Source organism: Hyperoodon ampullatus, assembly GCF_949752795.1.
Source record: "Hyperoodon ampullatus genome assembly, chromosome: 7".
Taxonomy (NCBI): Eukaryota; Metazoa; Chordata; class Mammalia; order Artiodactyla; family Ziphiidae; genus Hyperoodon; species Hyperoodon ampullatus.
The window spans coordinates 78,136,091-78,149,449 of NC_136920.1; the positions used below are offsets into that span (position 1 = coordinate 78,136,091).

General features: G+C 39.1%; 1 protein-coding gene across 1 annotated transcript in view; it reads left to right on the plus strand.

The window, feature by feature from the left end:
* LOC307055622 (BCL-6 corepressor-like) overlaps positions 1-13,359 on the plus strand; it is a 792,095-nt gene that overhangs the window by 398,412 nt on the left and 380,324 nt on the right.

Consider the following 13,359-nt stretch of genomic DNA (forward strand, 5'->3'; position numbering starts at 1 on the left):
CCATTTGGTTAAACATCAAACTATTATATGAATCACACGGCCAGAAGCCATTGACATATTTTAATTCATAATAACCAGAGAGCCTCAAACATTTACCAAGGCACTTAACCGTGTTTATGGATTACAGCAACACTCTGAGGTAGGGAACTCTTACCATCCCCATTTTATAGATGAACAGTCTGATGAGACATTATGTGAGTTGCCCAGAATTGCACAGCTATAAGTAAGTGGGAAGTTGCAGTGTGACCCGAACCCATGCTCTTTTTTTTTTTTAATGTATGGACTTTATTATCTTTCATTTGTTTCTGATTTATGTGAATTTTTTCTTTAAAGATTTTTTCTGCTGTCAACCATTTTTAAAGTGTTTATTGCATTTGTTACAGTATTGCTTCTGTTTTATATTTTGGTTTTTTGGCCTCAAGGCATGTGGGATCTTAGCTCCCCGACCAGGGATTGAACCCTCACCCCCTCCATTGGAAGGCAAAGTCTTAACCACTGGACCACCAGGGAAGTTCCCCTTACGTGACTATTTTTCTGGCAATTTTTTTTAATTTTATTTTTTATTGACATACACTTGAATTACAGTGTTGTGTTAATTACTGCTGTACAGGAAAGTGACTCAGTTACACATTTATGTACATTCTTTTTCATATTCTTTTCCATTACGGTTTATCACAGGATATAGAATATAGTTCCCTGTGCTCTACAGTAGGACCTTTTTGGGTTTTTTTTAAATACATGCACTTTCTTAAAATAAATGTATGTATGTATGTATGTATGTATTTTTGGCTGTGTTTGGCCTTTGTTGCTGCACGCCGGCTTCCTCTAGTTGAGGTGCACATGCTTCTCATTGTGGTGGCTTCTCTTGTTGCAGAGCACGGGCTCTAGGTGCGTGGACTTCAGTAGTTGTGACATCCGGCTTAGTTGCTCTCTGGCATGTGGGATCTTCCCGGACCAGGGCTTGAACCCATGTCCCCTGCATTGGCAGGCGTATTCTTAACCACTGCGCCACCAGGGAAGTCCCATGTAGGACCTTTTTGTTTATCCATCCTGTATATACACCACTTTGCATCTGCTAATCCCAAACTCCCAATCCAACCCTCTCCCACCCCCTCCTCCTTGGCAACCCCCAGTCTATTCTCTATGTCCTTGGTTATGTTTCTGTTCACACATAGGCTGTAACCAGGCTCTTAATTACTTTGTTATCCTGTTTCCTTGTTAAGAGAAGAAGGGTTTAAGGAAGGCACTGAGAGAGAAGCCAGTGACCACTAGAAGTGCAAAAACAGTGGGGCTGTCAGAAAGCACACCTGTCTCCTTCCCCCATCGTGAGCAGAATTTTTAAATGGCAGAGTATGTAAGAGTATGTGATGACACATCTGTGGATTAAATGATGTCTCCCTGGTAAAACATGTACAGATAAGTCTTTAGTTCAATCAGAGTGAAAGGTGAGATCAGAGAAAAGCTGGAGTGTCAGATTTCTTGTAGAAGGTCCTGCCTGATTGTTACTAAGAGGGCTACTACAGTACTAGTTAGTTCCTTAGTCATGGGTTGAGTGTTAGAGGAGTGAAACAACGAGCAAGATGTAGTGTTGGCCCTTTAGCGGTGGAGTGAGAGGGGAAGACGCACAGCAGATGTCTCATCCTGCACGTGACATGCTGTGACGGGCATATTCAGGGCGTTTAGTCAGTGTTTGTGGAAGAAGAGGGGGAGCCGTGAGGCAAAGAAAAGTCATCAAAAGAGGCAGACCCTAAGCTAAGTCTTAAAGGACTCGTGAGAAACTGGTGAGTCAGCCGGTGAAAGGCAAGGATACTCAAGGCAGAGTGGACAGCGGAAGTCCAGAGCCGTGAGTGTGCGAGGGGTGTGTCACAGAGCCACAGGCACAGGCTCTGGAGGATCAGTGCAGTGTCCCCAGGCAGCGGCAAGTGCCCCTAAAGGAGGCAGCGAGGAGGAGGAGAGCAGGTCTTAACCATCCATGTGCGTGGAGCTGGTTTCCTCAGAAAATAGCTAAGAATGGAAAGGACAAGTTCAGGTGGCATTTTAGACCACTGACGTCAGTATGGATGAGGAATCTGAAGAAGCCTGGAGATAATTATGCCCCACTCTTCTGAGGAACAGTGCTTTATATTTTCAAGTGGGATTTTCACGCTGCCACCTCCTCTCCTGTCCCTAATGAAAGGTTTATAGGCCGGCAGAAGGGAGAACCTGGCTTAAGTAAAGTTAACCAGGTTCCTTTACGGTACAGCTTCTCGGGGCTGCTGTAGGCTAATGTTCATTCTGGATCGTCACAGCAGGCGTATGGTACACAGCCATCCTCAAAGCTATTTGACCCTAGAGTCCTTTTCTAATAGAATGTCTAACAAGTGGTTCCACCAAACAGCAATTTCGTAACTTCTAGACCAGGTAATAGCAAGAAGAAAGGGGTCTGAAATAAGGTATAGATGAAGGGAGGAAATAAGTTCTAATTGTATTTAGGAGATTACCAGCAAGACTTGACCTTAGGAAGTAAGGAAGAAATAGGAGGCGGAGACTGAACCCCCATCTGTGTGACTAAGGTTGGGTGGTGGTATCATTGAGTTTGGAAATAGGGGATAAAGAACTGAAGTGGGGAAAAGACTTTAGTTCTGGACATGTAGAATTTTAAAGCACCTGTAGAATTCAGAAGACAAACTGGTAGATAACTGGACATGCACGTGAAGACATGGAAAGATAAAAATTTGAATGTCATCAGCACATATCAGCAGTCATTAAAATCATGAAAATGGATGAGATTTCAGAGAATTGTGAGTACTGACAACGTTTAAGTAATAAGCAGAGGAAGAATTCTGGGAAGGAGAGAGGTGATAGAGTTTCAAGAAGGAGGAAGTAGATGACAGTGTCATCCTTCAGAGAATGTGAGTGTCCATTGGATTTGGGCAGTTAGGTCCCCAGTGACCTTAGAGCAGTTCAGTGAAGTGGTGGACAAAAAGCCAGATGGCAATAAACTGAGGGTGTAGGGCTGCCTGTCGGGGCCAGGCGGGGCTAGTGAGGACAGTGGGAATAGGCTACTCTCAAGGAGTTTGGATGAAAAGAGAAAATAATTAGCAAAAAAGAATTTTTTAGAATGAGAAGGACTTATATTTTATATGTTGAAATGAAGGAACCAATAAAGGAGATCCTGAAGATGTAGATAATAATTTAGAGAATTGGGGAAACATGGACATATGAATAAGAAAAAAAACCTTGCACAGTATATAAAAATCACTTGTATCCTTCGAGCTGGATGGATACTGGTAAGTTTGGGAGGAAATAAAGGTAAGAAGAGATAGAAGTTAAAGAAGTTTATACTGATAGCCTCAGTTTTCTTTGACACAGATTTTTCAGAGACACATATATACACATACATAATTACCGTTTGAAAATTCTTTCATAGTTACATGTTTTATTAATCACGTCTGAGAAAAGTCACTGATTTTCATTTTGTATAGCATTATCTTGTAAGGACAAGATACAGTGACAACTTCCATGCTTTTTGCATATCAGAGCTGACACTGAAAGTATCTGCATAATTGAATTTTCACTTCTTATTTGTAATAAGTTTATCCTTAGGAGGATACTTTCATAGTGTTTGATCACAGATGAGTTTGGGCATTGCGATCACTCAATAATGTTAAGCATCTGTCAGGTCCTCTCCTATACTATATATTAATTTTTTGTCCATTAAGCAAATATTTATTGGCGGCCTGTGGGAATAAGATACACCTAGGTCCTCGTTCCTTGGTATATTCACAGAAGCCTCTGAAACTAAATTTCCAAGTCAGGCCATACTAAGGCCTGGCATAATAAGTTTTCATTGTTAACAGTTTTTTTGTGTTTGTGGGGGTTTTCTGTTTTTATTTTTTTGAAGCAAGGATAACACACTGTCTTAACTCAGTAGTTGTCCATTCATTAATAAGTCAAAGAAGACATTGATGAAGCATGGTAGTTTGAATATCCTTTCCACAGAATAGGTAATGGGCCATCCTGAAACTCTGGTGAGATGCTTATCATTTTCAGATTTTGGAGTGGCTGAGAAAACCCTATTACACCTTGAATTATCACTAGAAACATGAAGTCAGCCAAATAAAAACAGTGCCTCTGCCTACTGAGGTGGTCAATTTCCATCTCAACAAAAGTGACCATTTCTCCTTTAGATTAAAATCAAGAAAATCCCCTCTGTCCAGGATGCAATAATAGGGTGCACGAAAGAGGAAAACTGAAGCTATTCCCTCTACACCTGAACAGTGAATTCATTCTGATATCTAATTTTGTTATGATTCTGTTATGACCAGGTGCTTTATTGTTTAGAGATCAAGTTACTGTTCATTCTTGGTAAGTAAGAAAAATCCACGTTTTAGGACTCTGAATAGTAACTTTATATATATATTATATATATTAAAAATAAATATGTATATTATATGTAATATATATTCCACCTATTCAACAAAATTGTAACTTTCATCATCTCTTACGAATGATGAACTGTATTCACTCTTTGGAAAGGGCTTATAGGGAATTAAAGTCTCCATATACTTTTTATATAAGACCGTGGAAACCAAATTCTCAACTGGGAGCAAACTTAGGTTTTGCTCTGAAGGTTTATGCTTGCCTGGCCTTAGAGTGGTAGGCCAGGAACTCAAGTTTTTTTCCTCTAAGAAGTTACTTTCATTGATGCCACCCTGAAAAAATTTGGAGGGAGTATTTTTGAAATAGCTTTATCTCAGTAACCCTTTAAATATGCTTCAGGGTATGGGGAACATAACTGTCAAAATGTTCAAGCAACTCTTTTTGATTTAAGTGTAATTGATCAGGAGCAATACAGGAAGGAGCTGGGTACAAAAGACAAAAGGCGTGAGGCTATTTCATGTATTGTTTTTGGCTTATTGTACAAAACAGAGAAAGTCTCATACACTGGCGCAGCCAAGGTCCCCTACTGTTCTCTCCTTTTAGTAGAAATAAAAGAGAGCTCGTTTCTCAATAGCAGCATTCTATCCTTAAGTGGGTACACAGTGATATTCTGATGGTCTCTGGAGCAGAGAATAATTCCGTGGCAGCTCTGACCTCCAGTCACCGGGTTCTCTGTAACTTAGTCTTTCATGGCCAAGGACTATAATCATTATTTCGATTTATATTTAGCATCTCAAAATGGAAAGGATTCCATGGACAACAAAACAGGAAGTGATTTCATGAAGTGTTTTAGTATGGATAAAACAATAAACTATAAAAATACAAATCATCAGTAAAGCTTTTTCTTTCCGGAGAACTATATTCAGAAATTAATGTAAGCCTCTAAGGTGCGCATGTGTGTTTTTTCACCCATGATCATGTTTGTATGTGTGTGCATTCCACTGCTACAGGAGACATGCAAAATGATTTCAGATTTGCTACTATATGCAGTACTGGTTTCTCCCAAGACCTGTGTGCTCGCAGGGTTCGTTCAGGAAGGTGAGTGCCCTACCACCACATCACAGTCATATCTCATCACCTTCGGCAGGAATAGTTTACACTTTAACCTCACATGCAGGCTTATTAAATTAGTATTACTCATCAGAACTTGCTTACTAATAAAACAAGCTGAATTAGCCACTGCAGAATCATATTTGGAAATTCAATGAAAATTTTACCTTTTTAATAAAGGCCCAGAAATATTATTTCAGAGCAGGTGGTACAGAAAACTGTGGTCAAATTTGACATTCATTAATCATTGAAGTGTGGAACGTGACAGGTGAAAATTGATATTGATTTCTTTCCTCTAATATTTGGAAGAGTTCTAACAGGTAAATCAAATGAGATAACAAGACATATCAAGTCTCACTCATTTCTATGATCACATCCTCCCCACATATCACTCCTTCGCCTGCCATGTTTTGAATAATTCAATGCCCGTAGTCTTTCCAGTCCAGTGTATTATAAGACACACTCAAGCTGGGTTTCAATCATATTAGACTGAAAGCTGAACATTTTAGGAAGGATTATTTAAAACCAAACGCGTCTTGAGCCCAACAGCCTTTGAAACCAAACAATCCTGGGAGTTCAGTTGGATTCAGAAAATTCAGTAATCCTATTTGATGTATGTTAACCGTATCAGTATTAACAACCTTCTGCTGGATTTCAGCACTCATTTGAGAGCTGAGTTACTGCTGGTCTTGTATTTTACCTACTTGTGAAAGCACTGAGAAAGTTTTTCTTGGGTTGAACTTGACCTGCCTCTGGGAATGCTCTCTGTTCTATCCATCTTGAAAAGCTTTATTCAAGTGCATTTCTCTGCCTTCCTTCTCTTCACTTGCACCCCTTGGGAAAACGAAAGATGCTCAAATATAGATGTGAACACTGCAGGTGCTCTGCTTGGCAATGGTGTCTTTCAGCTTCCCAATAAAAAATTATATTGCTGACCACCCATTTGACTGAAAAGTGACTCATTTTACTGACAGATATCTGGATTGAGATGCCAGAAGAAATAGGTCATTTCAAATTTCCTTTTTAAGTCATAGCTTTGTGTTGCAACACTACTTGTTCAAAACTTAGATCATGAAGGTTCCTTCCTATGACCTCCAAATAATTAAAATGTTCTTCAATAGGCTATATAAAAAGCAAGCAGAGGGGCTTCCCTGGTGGCACAGTGGTTGGGAGTCCGCCTGCCGATGCAGGGGACACGGGTTCGTGCGCCGGTCCGGGAGGATCCCACATGCCGTGGAGCGGCTGGGCCCGTGGGCCATGGCCGCTGGGCCTGCGAGTCCGGAGCCTGTGCTCCGCAACGGGAGAGGCCGCAGCAGTGAGAGGCCCACGTACCGCAACAACAAAATAAATAAATAAATAAAATAAAGCAAGCAGAATATTCCTAATTATCAATCTTTCTCTTGAGTCATATAGTTCTTGTAATTTCAAGGAAGAGAAACTCAAATGTAAAGTGTTACAATAGCCAAGCATACCAGCACTATTATCTAACCATTCAGCAATTTTCTCTGCCAAGTCACTCTGAACCTTAGACTACTGAGGATGTCTTCTTAATTAATTTTTAAGGTTCTCCTCTTTTGAGTTAAAAAATGGTCACAATTTTATAAGTAAAATTAAAGAAAAATACCAAAGAGAACATCTGAGATGTTTCCATTAGGCATTATATATATATACATAAATTTTTTTTTTTTTTTTTTTTTTTTTTTTTTTTTTGTGGTACGCGGGCCTCTCACTGTTGCGGCCTCTCCCGTTGCGGAGCACAGGCTCCGGACGCACAGGCTCAGCAGCCATGGCTCACGGGCCCAGCCGCTCCGCGGCATATGGGATCCTCCCAGACCGGGGCACGAACCCGTATCCCCTGCATCGGCAGGCAGACTCTCAACCACTGCGCCACCAGGGAGGCCCTATATACATAAATTTAATAGATATACATATATACATGCACTGGGATAAATCTCCATCTTCTGTGTCAGTCGGACATAGGTCCATTTTCTTAGGAATAGGGAACTCCTTTCAAAATGGAAGTGAGGAAATTGGCTGCACCATCCTTCTTGAAAATAATTCTGTGAAGCCGCCATTCCTTCTAGCAATCTACTACTCCAACAGTGTGTAGTTCATCAAATTCAGGTCTTCTGAAGCCAGGCTAGAAATACAAAGTGAGGTGAACGACTAAGGTAACTGACCAAAAAGGAGGAAAGGAAGAGGAGCAAAACAATTTCCCAATTTCATTCTTTCCCATATTCTCTGTGCTTGACAAGGGAAAAAATATTCGGGTCTGAGTGCCTCTCATTCTTAGCCATTGTTAGTTCAAAGTCTGAGAAAAAAAAAAAAAAAGGTAAAAACGAAAATATGGAGTCCAGAATTCCGTTAGCTCTCTTGCATGCAATATCACAACTTAAAAGGCCTTCCAAAATGGAGGGATAAACTTTAAAAAATATAGCCCAATCTTTTCAATCTAAACAAGTAAACACTAAAAATATATTTTAGAAATCCAGCAAACACACTAACCACAGTCAAAGCAAAGGAAGGCTTATGGCTTACCAAATGACAGTGGCTGTCTACAAGAGAGAGAAAGAGATAGTCCAAAATTCTATCTGACCTGGCAGAGCTAGGAGGGTGCCCTGGTTAGGGTCTTTCATATACAGTTATTCAAGCTCAGACTTGATCATCTGTCAGGGATGCTACAGTAGGGAGAGTTTTGCCGTAACTGTGAGACTCAGCAAGATCACTTCCAACTCTAAAACCTACAACTTTAATTTAATCACCAACACCAGCCATCATTAAGAGCGACCTCAAATAACTCCAAATCTGTTCATCTACTCACATATTCTTTACACAGTCAACAGACCTCGAGTGATTACTACATGCCAGACACAGTTCTAAGACCCAGAATAAGGGATAAGAAAGGTAACAACCTCTGTCACTGTGGGGCTTGAGTTCTTTGGGAAGAAGTTCATCTAAATACAAAGAGACACCAAAGATAATATTTGGTTTGATTATTATTCTGTGAAAGAAGTAAGGTAATCTGTTAAATTGGGACTGAGTTAGGCTAGTAGGACAATCAAGGAAAAAATATCTTTAAGAGATGAGTGCCAAAGAATAGAAAGGAATCAGTTATGGAAAATTTTTCTGGAAATAATATTTCCAAAACATGGGAATAGCGAATACAAAGTCCCTGAGGCAAGATGAAGCTTAACTACAATCAAAGAACAAAAAGAAGCTAAAAGGTTAGGTCAGGAGATAACCACACAGATTTACACCAGCTGGTCCCTAACTTCAAGTCTACGTGGGTATATTCTTCAGGTGAGTTACATATATATCATCCAAAAAACAAAAAAAAATTGACTCCAAAATTACCCTGGAAATTCTGAGTGAGATTCTTTACAAAGGCACAACCATATTAAAGATCACAGCCATCATTCTCCAAACTCCACTCTGGGCATCACTTGCAGGCATTTAACGGGGGTGTTTCATATCCTCTCTAAAATATTGGGCAGGAAGAACAAACATCCTAGCATGTCTGCACCGTGCACCTAGTGTCTCACAATTGAAAAGTAGCCAGAGCTCACCCTGCTGATGGCTTTGCTGGGTTTTTTTAACCATTTATTAAGAGTCCCATCTCTTTTAAGAACTGGGATATATTTTTTGAGGAAATAAACTACAGGAAAATTCAACTGACAGAGATCATACTGTAGTTGACTTTTCTGTTCTTTGTTACATTTATTCGTTGAGACAAACGTCTGTTCTTAGCCTTTTTTTAATGGCTCTGTTAAATAGAACGGACACAGTACACTGCACATACTTAAAAACACAATTTAAATTCTGAAATATGCATATACCCATGGAACTGCCAACACAATCAAGAAAAGGAACATATCCATCACTTGCAAGTGTTTATGCCTCATTCATAAAGCCCCTTTTTTCCCCTCACATTCCAGCCCTCCACATCCCCAAGTGAGCACTGATATGCTTTCTTTCATTATAGACGTGTTTGCATTTTTCTAGAAATTTATATAAAGGGATTCACACACTGAGGACTCTTTTATCTGGCTTCTTTCACTCAATGTAATTATTTGGAGAGTAATTCATATTTTGGTGGGCGTCAATAGTTTATCACTTTGTTTTGCTGAATAGTGTTTCACTGTATGGGTATACCACAGTATATTTATTCATTCTCTTGTTGATGGGTGCTCGAGGTTGTTTCAATTCTGTCTATTAAAAATAAAGATGCTCACCTCAATACATAAGGCAAATACTAACAGCCATAAAAGGGGAAATCGACAGTAACACAATCATAGTAGGGGACTTTAACACCCCACTTTCACCAATGGACAGATCATCCAAAATGAAAATAAATAAGGAAACACAAGCTTTAAATGATACATTAAACAAGATGGACTTAGTTGATATTTATAGGACATTCCATCCAAAAACAACAGAATACACATTTTTCTCAAGTGCTCATGGAACATTCTCCAGGATAGATCATATCTTGGGTCACAAATCAAGCCTTGGTAAATTTAAGAAAATTGAAATTGTATCAAGTATCTTTTCCGACCACAATGCTATGAGACTAGACATCAATTACAGGAAAAGATCTGTAAAAAATACAAACACATGGAGGCTAAACAATACACTACTCAATAACGAAGTGATCACTGAAGAAATCAAAGAGGAAATTAAAAAATACCTAGAAACAAATGACAATGGAGACACGACGACCCAAAACCTATGGGACGCAGCAAAAGCAGTTCTAAGGGGGAAGTTGATAGCAATACAATCCCACCTTAAGAAACAGGAAACATTTCGAGTAAACAACCTGACCCTGCACCTAAAGCAATTAGAGAAAGAAGAACAAAAAAACCCCAAAGTTAGCAGAAGGAAAGAAATCATAAAGATCAGATCAGAAATAAATGAAAAAGAAATGAAGAAAACGATAGCAAAGATCAACCAAACTAAAAGCTGGTTCTTTGAGAAGATAAACAAAATTGACAAACCATTAGCCAGACTCATCAAGAAAAGAAGGGAGAAGACTCAAATCAATAGAATTAGAAATAAAAAAGGAGAAGTAACAACTGACACTGCAGAAATACAAAAGATCATGAGAGATTACTATAAGCAACTCTATGCCAGTAAAATGGACAACCTGGAAGAAATGGACAAATTCTTAGAAATGCACAACCTACCAAGACTGACTCAGGAAGAAATAGAAAATATGAATAGACCAATCACAAGCACTGAAATTGAAACTGTGATTAAAAATCTTCCATCAAACAAAAGCCCAGGACCAGATGGCTTCACAGGCGAATTCTATCAAACATTTAGAGAAGAGCTAACACCCATCCTTCTCAAACTCTTCCAAACAATATCAGAGGAAGGAACACTCCCAAACTCATTCTACGAGGCCACCATCACCTTGATACCAAAACCAGACAAGGATGTCACAAAGAAAGAAAACTACAGGCCAATATCACTGATGAACATAGATGCAAAAATCCTCAACAAAATACTAGCAAACAGAATCCAACAGCACATTAAAAGGATCATACACCATGATCAAGTGGGGTTTATTCCAGGAATGCAAGCATTCTTCAATATACGCAAATCAATCAATGTGATACACCATATTAACAAGTTGAAGGAGAAAAACCATATGATCATCTCAATAGATACAGAGAAAGCTTTCGACAAAATTCAACACCCATTTATGATAAAAACTCTGCAGAAAGTAGGCATAGAGGGAACTTTCCTCAACATAATAAAGGCCATATATGCCAAACACACAGCCAACATTGTCCTCAATGGTGAAAAACTGAAACCATTTCCACTAAGATCAGGAACAAGACAAGGCTGCCCACTCTCACCACTCTTATTCAACATAGTTTTGGAAGTTTTAGCCACAGCAATCAGAGAAGAAAAGGAAATAAAAGGAATCCAAATTGGAAAAGAAGAAGTAAAGCTGTCACTGTTTGCAGATGACATGATACTATACATAGAGAATCCTAAAGATGCTACCAGAAAACTACTAGAGCTGATCAATGAATTTGGTAAAGTAGCAGGATACAAAATTAATGTACAGAAATCTCTGGCATTCCTGTACACTAATGATGAAAAATCTGAAAATGAAATCAAGAAAACACTCCCATTTACCATTGCAACAAAAAGAATAAAATATCTAGGAATAAACCTACCTAAGGAGACAAAAGACCTGTATGCAGAAAATTATAAGACGCTGATGAAAGAAATTAAAGATGATACAAATAGATGGAGAGATATACCATGCTCCTGGATTGGAAGAATCAATATTGTGAAAATGACTCTACTACCCAAAGCAATCTACAGGTTCAATGCAATCCCTATCAAACTACCACTGGCATTTTTCACAGAACTAGAACAAAAAATTTCAAAATTTGTTTGGAAAAACAAAAGACCCCGAATAGCCAAAGCAATCTTGAGAACGAAAAACGGAGCTGGAGGAATCAGGCTCCCTGACTTCAGACTATACTACAAAGCTACAGTAATTAAGACAGTATGGTACTGGCATAAAAATAGAAAGATCAGTGGATCAGGATAGAAAGCCCAGAGATAAACCCACGCACATATGGCCAACTTATCTTTGATAAAGGAGGCAGGAATGTACAGTGGAGAAAGGACAGCCTCTTCAATAAGTGGTGCTGGGAAAACTGGACAGGGACATGTAAAAGTTTGAGACTAGATCATTCCCTAACACCATACACAAAAATAAGCTCAAAATGGATTAAAGACCTAAACGTAAGGCCAGAAACTATCAAACTCTTAGAGGAAAACACAGGCAGAACACTCTATGACATAAATCACAGCAAGATCCTTTTGGACCCACCTCCTAGAGAAATGGAACTAAAAACAAAGATAAACAAATGGGACCTAATGAAACTTCAAAGCTTTTGCACAGCAAAGGAAACCATAAACAAGACCAAAAGACAACCCACAGAATGGGAGAAAATATTTGCAAATGAAGCAACTGACAAAGGATTAATCTCCAAAATTTATAAACAGCTCATGCAGCTCAATAGCAAAAAAACAAACAACCCAATCCAAAAATGGGCAGAAGACTTAAATAGGCATTTCTCCAAAGAAGATATACAGACTGCCAACAAACACATGAAAGAATGCTCAACATCATTAATCATTAGAGAAATGCAAATCAAAACTACAATGAGATATCATCTCACACCAGTCAGAATGGCCATCATCAAGAAATCTAGAAACAATAAATGCTGGAGAGGGTGTGGAGAAAAGGGAACACTCTTGCACTGCTGGTGGGAATGTGAATTGGTACAGCCACTATGGAGAACAGTATGGAGGTTCCTTAAAAAACTAAAAATAGAACTACCATATGACCCAGCAATCCCACTACTGGGCATATACCCTGAGAAAACCATAATTCAAAAAGAGACATGTACCAAAATGTTCATTGCAGCTCTAATCACAATAGCCCGGAACTGGAAACAACCTAAGTGTCCATCATCGGATGAATGGATAAAGAAGATGTGGCACATATATACAATGGAATATTACTCAGCCATAAAAAGAAACGAAACTAAGCTATTTGTAATGAGGTGGATAGACCTAGAGTCTGTCATACAGAGTGAAGTAAGTCAGAAAGAGAAAGACAAATACCGTATGCTAACACATATATATGGAATTAAAAAAAAAATGTCATGAAGAACCTAGGGGTAAAACGGGAATAAAGACACAGACCTACTTGAGAATGGACTTGAGGATATGGGGAGGGGGAAGGGTAAGCTGTGAGAAAGCGAAAGAGAGGCATGGACATATATACACTACCAAACGTAAGGTAGATAGATAGAGGGAAGCAGCCGCAGAACACAGGGAGATCAGCTCGGTGCT